The 19,076-nt window shown below is 37.1% G+C and overlaps 1 pseudogene; it reads left to right on the forward strand.

Annotated features, from left to right (window-relative positions):
- Positions 1-105: 105 nt before the first annotated feature.
- Positions 106-18,262, forward strand: LOC102684579 (uncharacterized; annotated as a pseudogene).
- Positions 18,263-19,076: the final 814 nt, after the last annotated feature.

A 19,076-nucleotide genomic window follows, 5' to 3' on the forward strand; every position in this document is an offset into this window, starting at 1 on the left:
AAAGCAGGGGATGATTTAGAAGGGCTAGGTTAAATCAAAATAAATTCTTAAAAGTTAGAAGTCATGGAATATGTAAGTTAATACACAGCACCTATTACAGGAAATTGAAAGTGAAAGTGCATCTCTCTACTATAAAAGCTCTGTGGCTTTGTATCAGTATTGTGTGCAGTACTGGGAACTGAATCTCTCAGCCAGGAGCCCACAGAAGCACAAGAACAATCTACAGATTACACTTCTTACAGATCTTAACAGCGTAAACAGAGGTAAGAAACAACAATTCAATTGTTAGAGAAAACATTTTTTTTAATCTGAGAAATGCAATGATTGTTAGTAAAATACATACCCAACACTATGTGAGTAAATTTGAGTTGTTATTGTAGTTTTTCCTTGTAAACTATTTTACTTTACTGACTATATCTATTGAACTACTAGAACTGTGCACCAAATCTTCTATTGTTATTGTTGACGGTCCCAGAGGTGGCTGTGAAAGCTAAATTAATAGCTAGAATAGTCCCTGTGCAAAAATCTGTGACTGTTGCAGTGGCAATACAAAAATAAGCATATTTTATGTCTTGTAATCTGTGAACAATCTTGTATATTTTAATTATATCAGGGATATGAAGTGTTTAACTACACATAACAATAATTCTAATCTTAAAGGAAAAACAATTACTGAAGGGTTTATCAGGCTAGAGCTCCACATGTATCCTATATCTTGTCAATTAAGACAGGGGCACTCGTGGTGCATTGGTCATTAGTGAAAAGATTTAATCATTTAATATCTTTACTGTGCATGATTTAATCCGCTTAGTATTGAATATTTATATGGAATTTTACAACTAAAGGGAAGTTCTGATAGCTGTGCATAAAAAGAATAAGAGCATAACACGTCTGAAGGTCATAAACAATATAAAATTAGGAACATAAACATTATGTAAACTGTATATGGCTGGTATTGGTAGTTTAAATGAAAAATGCACACCAGTATTCCACTTTCTTCCTTAACATTTTATGCCTCAAAGTTTTGCATTCAGTTACATACTGAGGTTATTTTGGAAAAGTTTTTACATGCTCCTACCAACCATATTAAGTTTATATACTTTGTAAAAAAGTATAATGTTTTAATCTTTTCTGCAAATACGCTCGTTATTGCAGTAAACAAAAGCATACTTTTCAGAATTTGATTAATAGGGAATATAATGTGGAATCACGTATTTAAAGAAATTAATAACAATAAAGTTATATTCATGTACTGTAGCTCAACCAGTAGTATAATACACTTTCTATGTGTGCTTCAGTTTCAGTGCTTCCCGTGTGATGGCTTAAGTGCTTGTCTTATGAGCTTGAGGTCTGGTTTTTAAACCCAGCTATTGCCATAAGTTTTCTTTTAACAAATACACATTTCTCTGAAAAACTAAAATAGAAAATGTTATGGACACTACTGTATATTGACATTTTTTATATTTCTAAATATCACAACTGTTCGAAGCTAAGTCATTTACTAATAACAACGAATAATTTGAAGCTGCTCCTATTGTCGTTATTATTGATAATAAATATTATCGACACTATATTGGATTTGTTGGTATTTCTAAATATCACAAAATGTTCAAAGTTAAGTGATTACCATTTTCCATGTATACTTTCGCTCATTATCACAATAAAATAAACTCATACTTTTCAGAATTTAATTATTTAAGCAATAAGGCACTCGAGGCCTGTGCTATATCGTGGATATACAGATGCAGCCATTCAAAATGGGTGAGGTATTTCGCGGCATACCCCGGTGGGCGTGTGGCGGTATCACGCGGTGTCACATGGTTAATCGCACGTCATTTGACGCTCTGCCGGAAACTATCCAGCGTCACCTTGTAAAACCGCCAGGGGGAGCTTAACCTCTCATGTACAGCATTTGAGCCTTTAATTTTGAACTGTGTATTACAGCAAGTTAATCATCAGTCATTAAAATGTTGGTATATTTCATGAAAGCAAGATTGCTCAGTTGGACAAAAGTACACAACCTACCTTTATCAGAAATATTTATGCATCAAAGCCTTTACCGAAGATATTACTAATAGTATTAATAATGGATGACTTTGGACAAGCTGTATACTCAAAGTATAATTTCTTTAGCACATTTGTACAAGCACTTGGAATCTGTCCAAGCCATACTTTGTCAGGCATTTTGTTTTACTTCAACGGGCATAAAAACTTCCTTGCTTTTAACAGGGCGTTTCATAATTTCTAACTACGAAAATGATTTAAAATGCGACACTTATCATTCAACTAGAGCTCAAAATATCACAAGGATCCTCAAGAGCACAGCAAAGATTGTATTAAAAGACACTTGTATTTATCAACGCTTTCTTTTCCGTATACCAGATTTTATGGAACCACTTCAGAAGGGTGTCAACCAGTCAGATTCCAGGAATCGGTACTTTAAAGGAAAAATACACACCGGTATTCCATTTCTCCCTAATGATTTTAAGCATCGAAGTATTTAACTAGCATGTGAAATAGCGTGTGAAAAAGTGGTAGTTTAAGCTTTTCTGCTAATATAATATGGAATCGCGTATCTAAAGAATTTAATAACGATATGATTATATTCGTGTACTGCGACAGGGCTGTGTAGGGCTGTTTCGCCTCCCTGTTCATGCACGTTGTCTTGTAGCCTACTGGTCTACGTGCCTGACTACCAACTGGCAGGTTGTGTGTTCAAATCTAGCTAGTGCTGGACTTTTCTTTTAACAAACATTTCTTCGAAAAAATAGAATAGCAATATTATGGACAATCAATTGACTTTTATATTTCAAAATATCGCAACATGATTGATTCTAAGTCATTTTTGATAACAATGAATAGTCACCTTCTTCCCTTCTGACAACGGTCCCTGCTTCTGCTTCCTGCTTCTATTGTGTGTGTATGTGCAACAGAGTAAATTTTTATAGAGAAATGGAGGCTGGACAGTATGCGTTACAATATAAACATTTATATTGATTTAAATCGTGTTCTGATTTAATTATATGTGTTTTTTAATCATAATCAGGCTAATGCAACATAAATTGATACAGTATCTTTGTCTTCTAAGTATCTTAATAAACTTTCAGCATAGCTTTCTACCCGTTAAGATGTATATTTCTTGGGATTTTGGGATCAAACGTGGAAGGATTAGATTGTAATCGTTTTTATTTTTCAAATACGTGATTGTATTTCTGAATGTTATGTGACACCTACAGTAGTTCACTGCTTTAAATACATCGAATTAAGAAAGTTATGTGTAGCACTTTAGATCTTTTTTTCTGAACCAGGGAAAATCTGATCATGTTTCTCTATAACAATAATAAAAAACTTTATTTTACATATCACCTTTAAAGTGGCGTCTCAAAGCAATACTGTAGACCGAAAAAAACAGTTAAAAGGGACCAAAGTAAATACCAGACAATCGCAAACGCGTTTTCAATAAAATTCTTTTATTCATTCAGCAGAGAGTGAGAGGGACATCCAGCAGAGAGAGACACACACACCGGTTTTCATTGACAAAAAGTAATTGGTTTTTTTTACATTTTTTTTTACATGTTTTGTTTGTGGACAGACTGTCCACAAACGTGAGACTGTCTTTCTCAGACTTACATTCCCGAATGTCCCCCGCCCCGGTCAACACTTCTAGGAAGAACACGAAACAGCCTGTTAATAAAATTGTTACAATTTTGTTCGGTCAGTTCTTCCTCCCAGAATTTATAGATCGCATCGATCAGTTCCTGCTTTGTGACGGGCTTAGCGGTTTTCCGAACGTAGTCTTTCAACGAATGCCAAACCATCTCTATCGGATTTAGATCTGGGGATTAGGCTGGAGTTTTCACCCAGTTCACTCCTTCTGCTATAAGCCTCGCCCTTGCTGCTGTGTGTTTCGGATCGTTGTTTTGAAAGAGACGGTGCCTTGATCCAAACTGCTCCCTGATATATGGAGCAGCATGCTGTGTGACCACGACTTCCTCGAAGAATACACGGTCCATAATTCCTTCGAAAATAAGAAGTAGTCTCGGGCCTCTTCTAGATATACCCCCCGAGACGTGAACCTTCAGTGGATGTTTGGGCTTTGGCTTGTCCACATATCTCCCCTTTTTGCAAAATGCCATTGTTGAAAACTGTTCCAGAGCCACTGTTGTTTCGTCGGTAAAAAGTACATCCTGAAATGCCTCCCCCTGTTCAATCCATTGGAGCGCTTGCTTGAGTCTTTCCTCTTTGTTTTTTAGCCTTATCATGGGGCATGTTTTCTGTATCTCCATCCAAGCCTCCTGCGTACTCTTCTTATCGATGTCAGGGCTAATATTCGCACCGAGGTCAGCCCATAGCCGTCTTTGGACTTGCATCGCCGGTAGCTCATTTTCATCAGTCAGTTTGTCGATAGCTCGCACAATAGGACTTGAAAAAAAAGAGATCAGCAGTTAGTTTTAAAAATAATGTGCGTAGTTGTATTTACATGCAAGAAAGGTATTTTTAGAAATTTATTTACCTTTGAATCGTCCTCGGTTTAGATTCTCTTTGCCTCCTCTCCCCTTTATAATGCCGTCTCACTGTGCTTTCAGAAACGAAGATGTCCATCGAAGCCAACTGCTGTACAATGTCCCGTGTTGACTTCCCATTTCTTTTCATCTTCATTATTTGGTGTGAGAAAGTATTCGTGATTTTGGTCATTGTCTGTCCCCTTACCAAAGCGATACAGTGGTGCAGCTTGAATTCTGTACCTATATACTGTATGGTATGGTACAGATAAAACTTACACCATACCGATGAGCTAATGCCAGGGAAAGACACTCCTATTTTATTTAAAACACAATACACCAGGAAATGTGTCTGATGCATTAGCAAGTTAAAACAATTGGGTCGAAAACCTGGGCGTAACACCATTTCCTTTTTCTGATCACTCGCTTTCTGGATACACATCTCACCTGTCCTATTCTTTGTTTTCCTGGTTTGCTGATTATGCCTGCTGCGGTCCACTCCTACCCTCACACCTAAAGAATACTATTTTAAATTTCTTGCCGCAGTTCATTAACCCTTGTATGTGCTGTCCGCACCCAAAATGCAATTTAAAAAAAGTCAAAAACCGTGCTCAAAATGCAATTTAAAGCTTAATAAGATACACTCCACAGGCATGCACAACAGCAACACATGAAACGTTTATTTTTTAATCGTGTATCTAAGGAAATCTCAGTATAACTTTGTTCATGAACAAACAGTGGTATGTTACATTATTATTAGTTTTTTTGTTAACAAGGCTCGCCAGCTAATGTGAATCGAAACCTGTCTTGCTAGCTTTTAAAGTCGTGCGAGGTGTAAACGACAATTCAAATAGAGAAAAAAGACCTGCCTGACAAGCCGATACATACTCTTAGAGTTTGATTAATAGGGAATTTAATACAAAAATATTGTACTAAAAAAGGTACTACCACTTTTAAAGGTGATATGTAAAATAAAGTTTTTTATTATTGTTATAGAGAAACATGATCAGATTTTCCCTGGTTCAGAAAAAAAGATCTAAAGTGCTACACATAACTTTCTTAATTCGATGTATTTAAAGCAGTGAACTACTGTAGGTGTCACATAACATTCAGAAATACAATCACGTATTTGACAAATAAAAACGATTACAATCTAATCCTTCCACGTTTGATCCCAAAATCCCAAGTAATATACATCTTAACGGGTAGAAAGCTATGCTGAAAGTTTATTAAGATACTTAGAAGACAAAGATACTGTATCAATTTATGTTGCATTAGCCTGATTATGATTAAAAAACACATATAATTAAACACGCGTTTGCGATTTAAATCAGAACACGATTTAAATCAATATAAATGTTTATATTGTAACGCATACTGTCCAGCCTCCATTTCTCTATAAAAATTTACTCTGTTGCACATACACACACAATAGAAGCAGGAAGCAGAAGCAGGGACCATTGTCAGAAGGGAAGAAGGTGACTATTCATTGTTATCAAAAATGACTTAGAATCGATCATGTTGCGATATTTTGAAATATAAAAGTCAATTGATTGTCCATAATATCGCTATTCTATTTTTTTGAAGAAATGTTTGTTAAAAGAAAAGTCCAGCACCAGCTGGATTTGAACACACAACCTGCAAGTTGTTAGTCAGGCACATAGACCAGTAGGCTACAAGACAACTCACATGAACAGGGAGGCGAAACAGCCCTACACAGCCCTGTCGCAGTACACGACTATAATCATATTGTTATTAAATTCTTTAGATACGGGATTCCATATTATATTAGCAGAAAAGCTTAAAACTACCACTTTTTCACATGCTATTTCACATGCTAGTTAAATTTAATTTATTTATATATTATATATTTATATCTCTGACCAAGGGAAACGTCTCATTTTTTCAAAGAAATGTTTGTTTGTTGATTGTTATCAAAAATGACTTAGAATCGATTATGTTGTGATATTTTGAATTATAAAAGTCAATTGATTGTCCATAATATCGCTATTCTATTTTTTCGAAGAAATGTTTGTTAAAAGAAAAGTCCAGCACCAGCTGGATTTGAACACACAACCTGTGCATTGTCAGTCAGGCATGTAAACCAGTAGGCTACAGGACAACTCACATGAACAGGGAGGCAAAACAGCCCTACACAGCCCTGTCGCAGTACACAAATATAATCATACCGTTATTAAATTCTTTAGATACGCGATTCCATATTATATTCCCTATTAATCAAATTCTAAAAGTATGCTTGTTGACTCCGGTATCACGTTAGTTAAAGACTTCGAAGCTTAAAATGTTTAGGGAGAAATGGAATACTGATGTGTATTTTTTTCTTTAAAGTACCAAGACCAGCTATATACTGTATGTTTATGTTCCAAAATTAATATAGTTTATGGCCTTCACACGCGTTACAGTATGCTCCTATTCTTTTTATGCTCAGCTACTAAGATTTCCCTTCAGTGGTAAAATACAATATCTACAACGGGCACAGTAAAGACGTTTACTGTAAGTCTTTCTACGACAGACCAACGGACCACGAGTGCCCCTGTCGGTCAACTAATCACGTACCACGGTACCCAGTGTCATCTTGCGTCATGATACGCGACACCGCAGCCAATTACCTGCGGTACGTGTCTGTTCCACTCGCTTTGAATGGCTACATCTGTAGCCACAGTTACAAGGTGTTGTTAGGCCTGACGCGATGTGGAGGGTTTTAATAAAAAGTTATAATGTTTTAACCTTTTCTGCAAATACACTCATTCTCGGAGTAAACAAAATCATACTTTTGATTTGATTAATTTGATTAATTTAATTTGATTAATGGTGAATATAATATGGAATCGCGTATATAAAGAAATTAATAATGATACAATTATATTAATGTAGCTCAAATAATAGGCAGTGAAAACATTTGGCAGTCTGTCCGCAGGGGGAAGGGGGACTGTCTTTCATTGGAAGGTTCACCTATTCTACTCTGAGAATGTAGGGGGGGAGGAAAAGTGCCAGCGGTCATTTTTTTCACTGACAAAGTTCTGTGAACAAAAACTACAGTATGCTTAAGAGCAGTTAAACCGGTTTAATTCAAAACACTTTATTCAGTGGGGCAATTTAACAGACACCTCAAGCCTTTGAAAGTCTTCTTTGAAAAACTAAAAGAGCAAATATTATGGACACTATATTGACATTTTTAGAATTTGATTAAATTGGAATATAATATGGAATCATGTATCTAAAGAAATTAATAACAATATAATTATATTCATATACTGTAGCTCAAATCCTGTTAAACTAGAAATTAGACACAAGAAGAGTATTATAGGACAATGTTGTGAAGCTCTGGAATTTCTCTGTAAACTGTAGAAGAGTTGAAGAACAGTTAAAGCATATCGCCTCTTTTTACATTTGTGAAAAAGAACATTCCTATATTAATGTGACACAGAAGATATAATTAATAATGTAGCGCTTATGGGGTCATATGGGTTTGCGCCCTACACCCTGCGGTACCGCTGTGTACATACAGTACGAACATGTTGTGATATTTTGAAATATAAAAAATTTCAATACAGTGTCCATAATATTTGCTCTTTTAGTTTTTCAAAGAAATGTTTATTTGTTAAATGAAAACTCATGACAATAGCTAGATTTAAACACCCAACCTCAGGCTATCACTTAAGCCAGAGCTTCAGTCACTTAAGCCATCACACCACAAACAGTTTGTGCTGCATTAGATTAATATAATTATATCGTTAATTTCTTTAGATATGCGATTATATTCCCTATTAATCAAATTCTAAAAGTATGCTTTTGTTTACTCTGATAATGAGTGTATTCGCAGAAAAGCTTAAAACTGTCACTTTTCTCACAAAGTATATTGTAACGCAACGGGGGTTCAGGCGGGCACCCTTACCGCATTAGGTCGGCCCTCCACGGTCGGGGGCTCGAACCCAGGACTCCTGTGTCACTCAACAGCGACCCAGTCTGGTGAGCCAAAAAGAGATCTCTCTACAGCCTAGTAGCTGTAGTCCTGCTATCACAGGGAAGGGCGACAACGTCACCGTTCTGGTAAGCCGGCTCTTACACACCCTGATGGCCATATGCGTTACAATATAAACGTAATATGGTCAGAAGGAGCACGGAAAAACGTTTCCGAAATAACCACATGTAAGACTTTGATGCTTAAAATTTTAAGGGAGAAAGTGGGATACTGGTGTGTATTTTTTCTTTAAACTACCAATACCAGCCATATACAGTTTACATAATAAGTTTATGTTCCTAAATTAATATCGTTTATGAGCATGTGAAAGGCATGGTGAATCGAAGATTCTCAAGACTTACTTTGTATGATTGGAAATGAATACAGGATCAGATTAACGAAATGCTGTGCTGTTATTTTTTGTCAATGAAAAAATAATGTCTTTTAGTTTACAAACAGTTACAAAGAGAGTAGACCATGGTAGTACTTTGAGCTTAGAGCCTGTCCAAGTTCATTCATTATTAATACTATTAGTTATATCTTCCGTAAAGACTTTGATGCATAAAATATTTCTGCATAATTTTAAACATTTATGACAAAGGTTGTAGGTTGTGTACTTTTGTCCAACTTAGCTATCTTGCTTTTATAAAAAATACTGACTTTTTAATGTTTAATGATTAACTTGCTGTAATACACAGTTGACAATTATTAAAAGTCTGAAGAGTATACATCTTAAATTCTTAATTGGAAAAAGATTGTCTTTCAGGAGTGACCGGAATTTCAAAGCATGCATTTTCTGTCAACAGCTCAAATGCTGTACATGAGAGGTTTAGCTTCATTAGCTCCACCTGGCGGTGATTCCTGATACTATTATCATAACTGCAGTATTATACCATATGACGCGATATGACCCATTATGATGCATTGTGAGGTGACAAGCCAACCACGTTTTACCGCAGCATTCCCAGCTCGTTTTGAATGACTGCATCTGTAAAATAGCCAGAGCCTATCAACACTCAGACCAAGGCCTATGTATCCAGATGCTAATAAACCTATGAGTATGTCTTTGTACTATGTGAGGAAACTGGAGCACCTGGAGGAAACATTTGAAGTCCATGTAGATAACATGATAAGGTCTGTAATGGAGCCCAGGGCGTCAGCTGTAAGAGGCAGCAATACTAACCACCACTGTATCACTCTACTCTTTCAGTTCTTCAAATTACATTAAAATGTTGTTTTAAAGTGAATGCTGAACTGTCACAACCTAGTTTCTATTCCATTGAAGATCTTTCCCCCATCATTCTTGGAGAGAAGGGGGAACACAAATGATTGGTATTAAGAAGAAGGAGAAGGACATATTTGCTCCCAAAGAGAAGCCTTAAGAGTTTCCCATAAAGTTCCATAAGAAATGTCTGGGGTGGTGTTTGTGTCTAAAAGTATTTCTATCTGGGAAATAATAAATTAGATAAAATCCAGGTCAGAGAGCAACAACAGGTTGATTCTCCAAAGGTGGACATGTAGGATCTTCGACTGATAGATTTAGTTCTGTAATAGGGGAGTTTTACTATTTGCAACTGAAAATGAAATTACTGTTTGAGCATTAAATTATTGTGTGAGATAGACATTGTTGAAAGAGAGAAAGGAGGACATTTGAAAACTGCCATGAAAGAGTGTAAGAAAACTCCAGGCATCAGAGATAGTGTAAAAATAAAGAAATGATGTAAAGTTTAATGCAGTCTTATTGACAGGAAAACACCTAGAGGAGCAACAGTTTAATGTAGAGTTTAGAACAAAGTTAGAGTCTCCCCTAAGCATCAAGTGATGAGAATCCAAGAAAAAAGTTAATTAGGCTCCTGTCATCCCTATTAGGGTAATAGACATTTGTTAAGATTACTGGAACATTGATCAATTTACCTGTATTACATACCTTACTTTATGATTTTAGACAACCTGAGATACAATGAAAGGTATAGCCTTGTGCAAAACATCACATGGGCCTCTGCAGTTTTGTATCCTCTCCTAGCAGTTTAGCAGTGAATCCAACACGAGCACGGTGTGCAGCACTGGGAACTGAATCTGTCAGCCAGAGTCCACAGACGCACAAGAAGAAACTACAGATTACGTTGCTTGCAAATATTAACACCATAAACAAAGGTAAACAAAACAGTTTTGATACATGTACACATTGTAAACAAGGAAGAAATACCTAACATCTTATTTTAAATTGAGTTAAGAATGTGCTTAAAATATTTTACTTAACTGACTATACAGTAGGTGGTGATTTAATTAAGTCATTGAAGATTTATTATTGTCATTGTTCCCAGATTTGGAGGTGGCTGAAGATGTCCTTACCTTAATCATGCTTCTCCTTTACCAGCTTTGAAGATTAGTCAAAAGACATTTAGAGCATCTGCAATTTTATGTACAGATGAGACTAAGATGAACCTTTCCCAAAGTAATGGAAAGGTAAAATGTTAACAAGGATATGCAGAACCTCCAAAGAACATTACCTCCTCTGTGAAGCAATGATGGCATTATGCTTTGCAGTTTTAATTGTCTGAAATCAACCAAATAGAGACAAAGCAAATATATACAAAATTATCATTATTCCTCTTAGATGATTGCAGTGCACTATGTTCAAGTCCAACATATACAGTAACAGTACTTTAACAGTACTTTTGGTACTTTTTTTCTTCTTTTAAACACTGCCTAATTTCAATGTTATTTTACATAAATACAGTATTTGCTTGATACATAAATTCTGCATTCAATACAGATGTATATATGTTACAAAAGAGTTTGGAGTGGGAAATAAAATGAGTATATTAGTATACTCATTTTATTGATTCTATATTTTCTATAGTCAGGATAGAAGTTAATACCATTGCCATAACTATTTCCAAATATTAATAACTGTAGCAAAGCTGAGATTGTAAGCACAGGTAAGTCATCAAAGGGCGGAGTTATTTTTATCAGGAGAGACACATTCGTTGGATTCTCACAGGAAAATCAAGGAATTCGCTGCACCATGTGAGGAACCCAAAGAAGGCTCCACATTGTGTTTCCTTTCTTCTCTTTTCAACAGAGAATAAACCTTTACTTGTTCCTTTGCAGCCTACAGATGCTGATGCAGCTACGTACTTGAACTACTTCTTACTTCAAGTAATCCTAGTAAAACATTAATACAACATAAATGATTTTTTTTGCTGCACAGTAGTTAACATTGCTGCTCATAGAGCTGGGGCCCTGGATTTACATCCTTGGGTGATGTCTACATGGAATTTGTACATCCTCTGCATGTTTGTTTAGGTTTCCACTAGGTAGTTACTGTATTGGATAAAAAGTGACTAGAAATTAATGGTTTAGAATACAATGGTATGTGAGTGTAAGTGTTTGGCTGTCTCATGTTTCCTCAGCAGAGTCTGTGACTTCAGGTGCCCACCCTGATCTTCCTGGCCTCTATCAGTCAGGACTCCACCTTCACTCATTATTGTGAGAGTTTTTCTTGCTGCTGGCTGGTGAGAGCAGTTCTTTTAAGCATTGCAAAACTATGCTATTTCTGCTTTTCTGTGTGTTTAATGTCTGTACTCCAAAATTTAATCTTTCACTGTAGTGATACCTTTCACAACAATTTATAACATTTAAGTCTCTGTATTTGAGATTAACAGACCAAAATAATCTCAAACCATCAAAGGTATTTTGTGCCAAGTATATAAATACAATAAGCTAATAAGAAAATTGGACATTTGCACTTTACAAATTATAAAAAGAAAATCTTGTGATAGGAGTTCTATTTGTGATGTTTATAACACTATGACAGCAGTGGTGTAGATAATGAAATTTGTTGTTACTTAATCTGCCTTAAGGCACTCACACATATATGCAAGTATATGTACACATAAAGTCTGCATCAGGAGACATACAGAGTATAGATTAACAATCTGTTTCACAGCACTATTCACTGTGTAATTTAAAATCTTATGGACTTTATCATCTCAGACACAATATTTAGGCTACCAAGAGAGACTATAGGGTTTCTATCCATTTCCACCTGTGCTTTTCCTGGTGAGGATTGTGGTGAGGCAAGTGCAAGCCAATCATACATGGGGACAATTTGGAGGCCACGGTAAGGGCCAAGAGGGGAAATTTGGCCTGGACACTGGAATGACTCCCTACTCTTCTCGAGAATTGCCCAGGGATCTTTAATGACCACTGAGAGTCAGGACCATGGTTGAAGGTCTCATCAGAAAGACTATACTGGGGCATTAGGACCCACACAGACTGCAGGGTGGGTGCCCCCCACTGGTCCCACTAACACCTTGTCCAGCAGCAAACATAGTTTCCGAGGAGGTTTCCCATCCAGGTTGGCCAGGGTCAACCCTGCTTAGCTTCAGTGGGTAGCCAGTTGAGAGCTGCAGGGTGATATAGCTGCTGGCCCATTTCCTTCCATTTTATCCAATACAGTGATGTTGCAGAGCAAGAGCCTATCCCAGCATGCAATGGGCACAAGGCAGAATACACCCTAGATGGTACACCAGTGCATTACACAGGGCACACACAAACACAAAAACAAACTTATACAGTACCAAGGCCAGTTTTCTCAGAAGTCACTTAATCTAACAGTAAGTTTTTGCTTTGTGAAAGGAAACCTATGCAAACACAAAGCAAGGTCTAGAATTAAACTCAGGGTCCCAGTGCTTCAAGGCAGCAATACTGATAACTGGGTTGCCTGATATGCATGTTGCTAAGTTTAAATATTATATTTTAATTTGAGGTACCTTTTATTAATTAAAATAAAAAGGGCTTTTATTGTGTCAGAGATATGCAGATCCATACATACAATAATTTGCATGAGTTAACTTTTGGTACATCCATTCTAAAATCCCTACTCTACAAGTTATTACCTATAGGAGTTGTTTAAGGAGACATACACCTGACATTCAAATGACTTATTTGGTTTTGTTGTCATCTAAGAATTTTATATTAGATAGAAAAATGTACTCTTCAGCAAGACAATGACCTCTACTAGAGCACGGCCACATTGAAGTTAACTAGCAAAAGGAAAATTCCATAGAAATTCATGGTAAGACTTGGCAATTCCATCAGCTATGCCCAGAAAACTGTAGAACTTTTGCCAGGAGAAAAGGATCAAATTAACTCACATCAGTTTGCTGTAGTTGCTGGTAAGCTGTACTGCAGCATGATGATTGATCAAAACCCAACCACAAATCTCAGTGCACTGCTAAAGATGTTATTATAGAAGCAGTGAATAGCAAGATCAGAAATTCTAAGGGGGATCTTTCATGCACATGCATAGCGTACAGTATATACTGTACACTATGGTAATTGGCTATGTCGGATAAAACGGAATGTCAGATAAATGAAAGTCAGATAAACACGACTCTATTGTACTGAATTATGGGTCTGAAACCTTTTGCTTATCACTTAACTTCAATTTGTATATCTTCTTACAGTTTTTGCTGACATTCAGCATCCTTCACATTTAATAATGATAAATCAGATCATTACAGCTCTGGATAAAAATAAATACTGTTTCTGCTGCTTGAAATAAAAGTATCCAAATATTTTCTGAACTGATGTTGATACAATAATATAATGCTAAAATTGTAAAATTTTATAAGCCCCCATTTGTCACACAAAATGTTAACAGGATCACCTCCTAACAATGTTATATCCAGAATATTTAGGAAAGGTTTCCATGTGTACAACTGCACATGAACACATAATTGCAGATCACAAATTGATTTTCTATCCTTTACTCTTAGGAAGAAGAATCATGGAAATAATACAAGGTACCAAAAAAATCACCAAGGCTGAAGATGTACGAAATGACAACAAAATGCTAATGAAACCTTATGCTAATTGGGAAGAGATTTTGATGCCAGCTCCAATTTCCATAGCCATTTTAGGAGAATTAGTCTTTATCTCTTCTAATACAGACTTTTCTATCAATAAAAATCCCCCAAAAGATGGCTTTAAATTCATCCGTTACCCAGAGTCCTTCCGCACCTGTCTCATGCAAGTGTGCAATGCTGGATGGGGTGCGTTCAACGAGGCCCATAAGAACATGGACCAGATTCGTCTCCACTCTGCCAATGTGCCAGAGTATGTAAAATTAGCAGTCAAGTTGATTGTCCGAGATGACGACAAGCTCATCGAGCTCATGCTCCCTGACCAGCTAGAAAACATCAGCTCCATAGCAGAGGAGTGTAAAATCCTGTCAGAGCTCACAGAGAAAAAATTCACCTTTGTCATTGATCTGATTCAAGAGCTGATGGAGGCCTGTTTGAATGCTAAGGCAGCCTATAGTGAAGAATTAGAAGAACTGAAGCAGAAAATAGAGGAATCCAAGTTGAGGAAACAAACAGCAGAAGAAGGAAAACGTAGAGCAAATAAGACATTTGAAAACATGCAAAAGCAGTTGGATGAAGCTCAACAAGAATATAAAAAAGCCATGGATTCTCTGCCCAGTGGTTGGGATATTGTTGGCATGAACTTTGTGGAGGGCCTCACTAATTTAGTTAATATCTGTTATAGTGCTTGTACTGCAAGTGTAACTAAGCTTGGAAGAAAAACAAGTAAGGAGCAAAATCCCATTGCGTTAGGCAATGTTTATGCCAAATCACAGGTTCTCTTGAGTCTCCTAGAACTAGTTAAGTCTTTTTTTCATGAAGACAAAATACATTGGGGCGTACTTTATGATCAAAAGAAGGAATGTGCAAAGTCTGAGTGGGTGGCAGATCAAGTGAAAAGAGTTAAGGAATCTTTGGAAAAAGAAGAAGACTGCAAGCCAAAAATAACAGCAATGCAAATGTGCGAAGACATTCTTACAATCTGCTCTTGTCTAACAGATATTGCTCCAGACAATGTCTGTGAAGAAAGCAAACAAAAAGAGTTAATAACAAAACTAAAAAAGTTGAAAACACAGGCTATGAAGTTTGATACCGAGAGTAAAGGCTTCACAGGTGCCTCTGCCTTTAATGTAACCCCCCCACAACTGGCCAAACAGCAAGAGGAGCAAAGTACACAGAGAAAAAGTGCAGGCGACGTCGCAGCTGACAACGCCCGTTTTCGCATAGAGCAGAGTCGAGCTCAGATGAATCAAGCACAACAGATGTTCCAGAAAAGCTTGGAAAATCTGGACAAATACCACAGTGACCTGACTGAAATCCTAGTCACAATGAGGAGCTGTGAGGTGAAAGAAATCGACTTCAAGACCACTATTAAAATGCTGACGAAGGGACTGGATGCGATGGGAAAAGTAAAGGAACAATGGGAGAAGATGGTATTCTTTTTCCACATGCTCTCCAACATAATCAAAACCAACCTAAACAAACATTTAAAGGTTCTTCCAAGCTTGGCTATTCAGCAAAATCATTCCTGAGAGATCTGCTGTATAACCAAGCTTTCCAAGCATCTAATATTGCCAGTTTGGTGAACATGATCTCTGGGACCTACACAGAGATCTCCAACTTGTACCTCATGGATAGAATCAGCAGCTTGGGGAAACTCATGGCCTTAGACCCCAGCAAATCTGACTTTGATACAGAACGGAAAAAGTTACAGATTGGCTGTGAAGAAGCAGAAGCAGGAATAAAAAGAATTGTACTGAAAAATAAAATAGAATTTGAAAGGAATACAAAATCAAGAACAGAGAAGATTGAAAAAGCACTCAATGGAGCATTGCCCCCAGCCTCTGAGGAAGAGATAAAAGAAGTTAGACAATGTGTTGAAGTGGGAATGAAGATGTCAACTCAAGAAGAAGAAGATGAGGGGCAGTATTGTTAGCTCTTACATTTTTCTGCTGAAAATGCAAAGAAATAAATGTACGAGTCCTATAAAATATGCTTCTTTGTCATACAGGCTTATACTATAACATGATAGACGTGATACTGGAAAACATTGCTTAATAGAAAACTGCAGGATTTGTTCAATGGGAATAAACGGGCTCGGGGTAGTAAGTTTGGATTCACGGAAACTAATATATTTTTTTCTGCAATAATACAGTATACACATTTCTGTAGTAATATTATTAGTTTGATTATAGTATTACGAATTAATTGGAGTGGAATATATTTTTCTATTTTTATTGCTTATTGCTTTAGGTACATATGTGTTTCCTGCAGGTATTGTGATGATACTTTTATAATGGACAGCCTCAGAGTAGATCTTGTCTATAACAGAATTGTTCTACAACAATATGATAAATGTGTTTGCTTAGTCGTGATTTGTTTCTAAATCTTTGAAATTTAATTTGCTGCTTCTACGGTTTGCTTCCTCCATATTTGAAAATATGACCATTTCAATATTTAAACAGGAATCTAGGTCACAGATATAAAGTTAATAAAGAGCAGTGGTCCTAGTAGAGATCCCTGTGGTACTTGATTACATCACGTCAAACTAACACATCCTTATCTGTATCATCTGTTTTCTGTTTAATAATTAATTCTCACTTGTTTCCCTGAATCCCTACCAGATTTGAGAATTAATTTGAGAATTAACCTGTTCTTTTTATATACATTTGTAGCAGCAATGCTTATTAATAAGACAGAATTAAGTGTTGCTGTGCTTCCTAAATGAGGCCCCATCTCTCTTTCTCATCTCTGTGGTGCAGCCACAGAGAAGCTATTCATGCAGTTCTGATTTAGATTTATCTTTGAGATAAGAAGCAGCTTCCAAATGGGGATGTGCCGAGCCATGCTTGGCTATCACGATCAATGGCCATTCCTGGCGCTTATCTGTCTTTAAGATTTTTGGGAACATCTGGATTGCGGTCCTAGATGTCAGAGGTCATTGTGACTCATCTCTCACTTTGACCAACCAATCAGGAACCTGCAGGGCGTGGTAACCCCATGTGGGTCAGAAATGGCCACTAAACTTTCGACCAATCACCACCTGTCTTGGTCCTGGTTTAAAAGACACTGCACAGCTCAGAAACTTTGCTTCTCCGGCCACTTTTCACACCCTCAGAGACAATCACGTGACAGTGAGTGTTGTCTGGGACTGGAACCTTGTTTCAGCAAAGTGTCGGCCCAAGGAATGCCCGTACATAAATTGCTAGCCGACACCAATGTGGACGCTTCGCTTGATCACCAGAGTATACGTTTGGACTCTTGTCGACAACTTGAATACGTTTTTATTCAGCAACAGCGCTACATCAGAAGCAAACCGAGTTTCTTCCCTCTAAAAAGTGACTTGCTCGGACCCGTGGTCACGCTCTGTGCATAGAGACTTTCTACTAATCAGCCAGACTACTAGTAGGTTCCTGAGAGAGACACTGTCGGCATGTCGCCACAGCAGAAATCTCTCCTCCTAATTCGTCCATCTCCGAGCTGCACCAAGACTGGTTGGCAAAAAGCCAGAGGACGATGCCTATTGGCTATTGGACGCAGCCGCTAGCTGGTCTTGGTATCTGTACCAGGAAATACAAATCTACATCTGGAAAAGTAAACCCAATGTTCTACATTGCATCTCTAGAATTCAACTGTTACCTCAACACAAGTTGATATCAATCCAATTCATATGAGTAATGTATTTACTTTTGAGTAGCTAATGTAGACTGATTAACGGTAGTATAGCCGAATGGTATACTGAAGCATATTCTTTGTTTGTATCTCTTTGTGTTTTGCATCTCTTCGAGATTATATACCTTGCATTTTGATAACCCTCACAGTAAGATCTGCCACCTGTATCCAGGCAGACTGTTATATGTTTTATGCACAATTTATGTATTAATAAATGTATCTCGTTTATTGAATCTATGTGCGTGCGTCGCTGATTGATTGATTATCTAAAAGCCATAACGAACCACCTGGTGATTGCTGCTACAATTAATAAATTGCCCCAATAAATTCACAAAACCCCTACAGAATGTAAAAGGGGATGCCCGATGTGAGTGAAAGTGGGAAGTAGATAATGTGTACGCTTTTGATGTTTTTATTGTTTGTGAACATACACACACAACACTCAAACATAAACGCACCTCATAATAAAAGAGCAAATCACTTAGTAGGAGGATTTAAAGGACATTGGGAGCCGAGAATAGCTCTGACTGGAGCCTAGTGCGTAAGTCCACCCTGGGGCAAAAGCATCAATGCTGGCTTTCTGGGGATGGTAAGTTACTTATCCGGGAGGAGAGTTGCACGTGTTCTCGTTCCTTACTTGTGAACAGTGCAAGGTACAGTAAGTCTTCTCTAAAGACTCTGAGAGGCATTTAGATCTGGAGGTAACAGACGCCCCTAGTTGCATGACTGCAGCAATGCACAGTTTTTTTCCAAGTGTAAAGCAATTGTCTATGAGCTGTTACCTCACATGACACAGTAAGAAACTGTACATGTGTGCTAACTGGCTGTCTGATGAAGCAGTGGAGGTGTCTGATTATGTATCAGACAAATGCAAGTTAAAGAATGTGAGGAAAAGCTGAAAAAAAGCACAGACTCTCAGATGGTGTTTGGGCTGAACAGTGGTGTAAGGATAAACAGACAGATATTGGAATAAGTGATATTGTGTTTATAAAAAGTTACACTGTTGAAGGAGATACATGTAGAGGTGAAACAAAATACAGTGCATTT

This window comes from Lepisosteus oculatus, chromosome 18 (genome assembly GCF_040954835.1).
Source record: "Lepisosteus oculatus isolate fLepOcu1 chromosome 18, fLepOcu1.hap2, whole genome shotgun sequence".
In the NCBI taxonomy this organism is placed as follows: domain Eukaryota; kingdom Metazoa; phylum Chordata; class Actinopteri; order Semionotiformes; family Lepisosteidae; genus Lepisosteus; species Lepisosteus oculatus.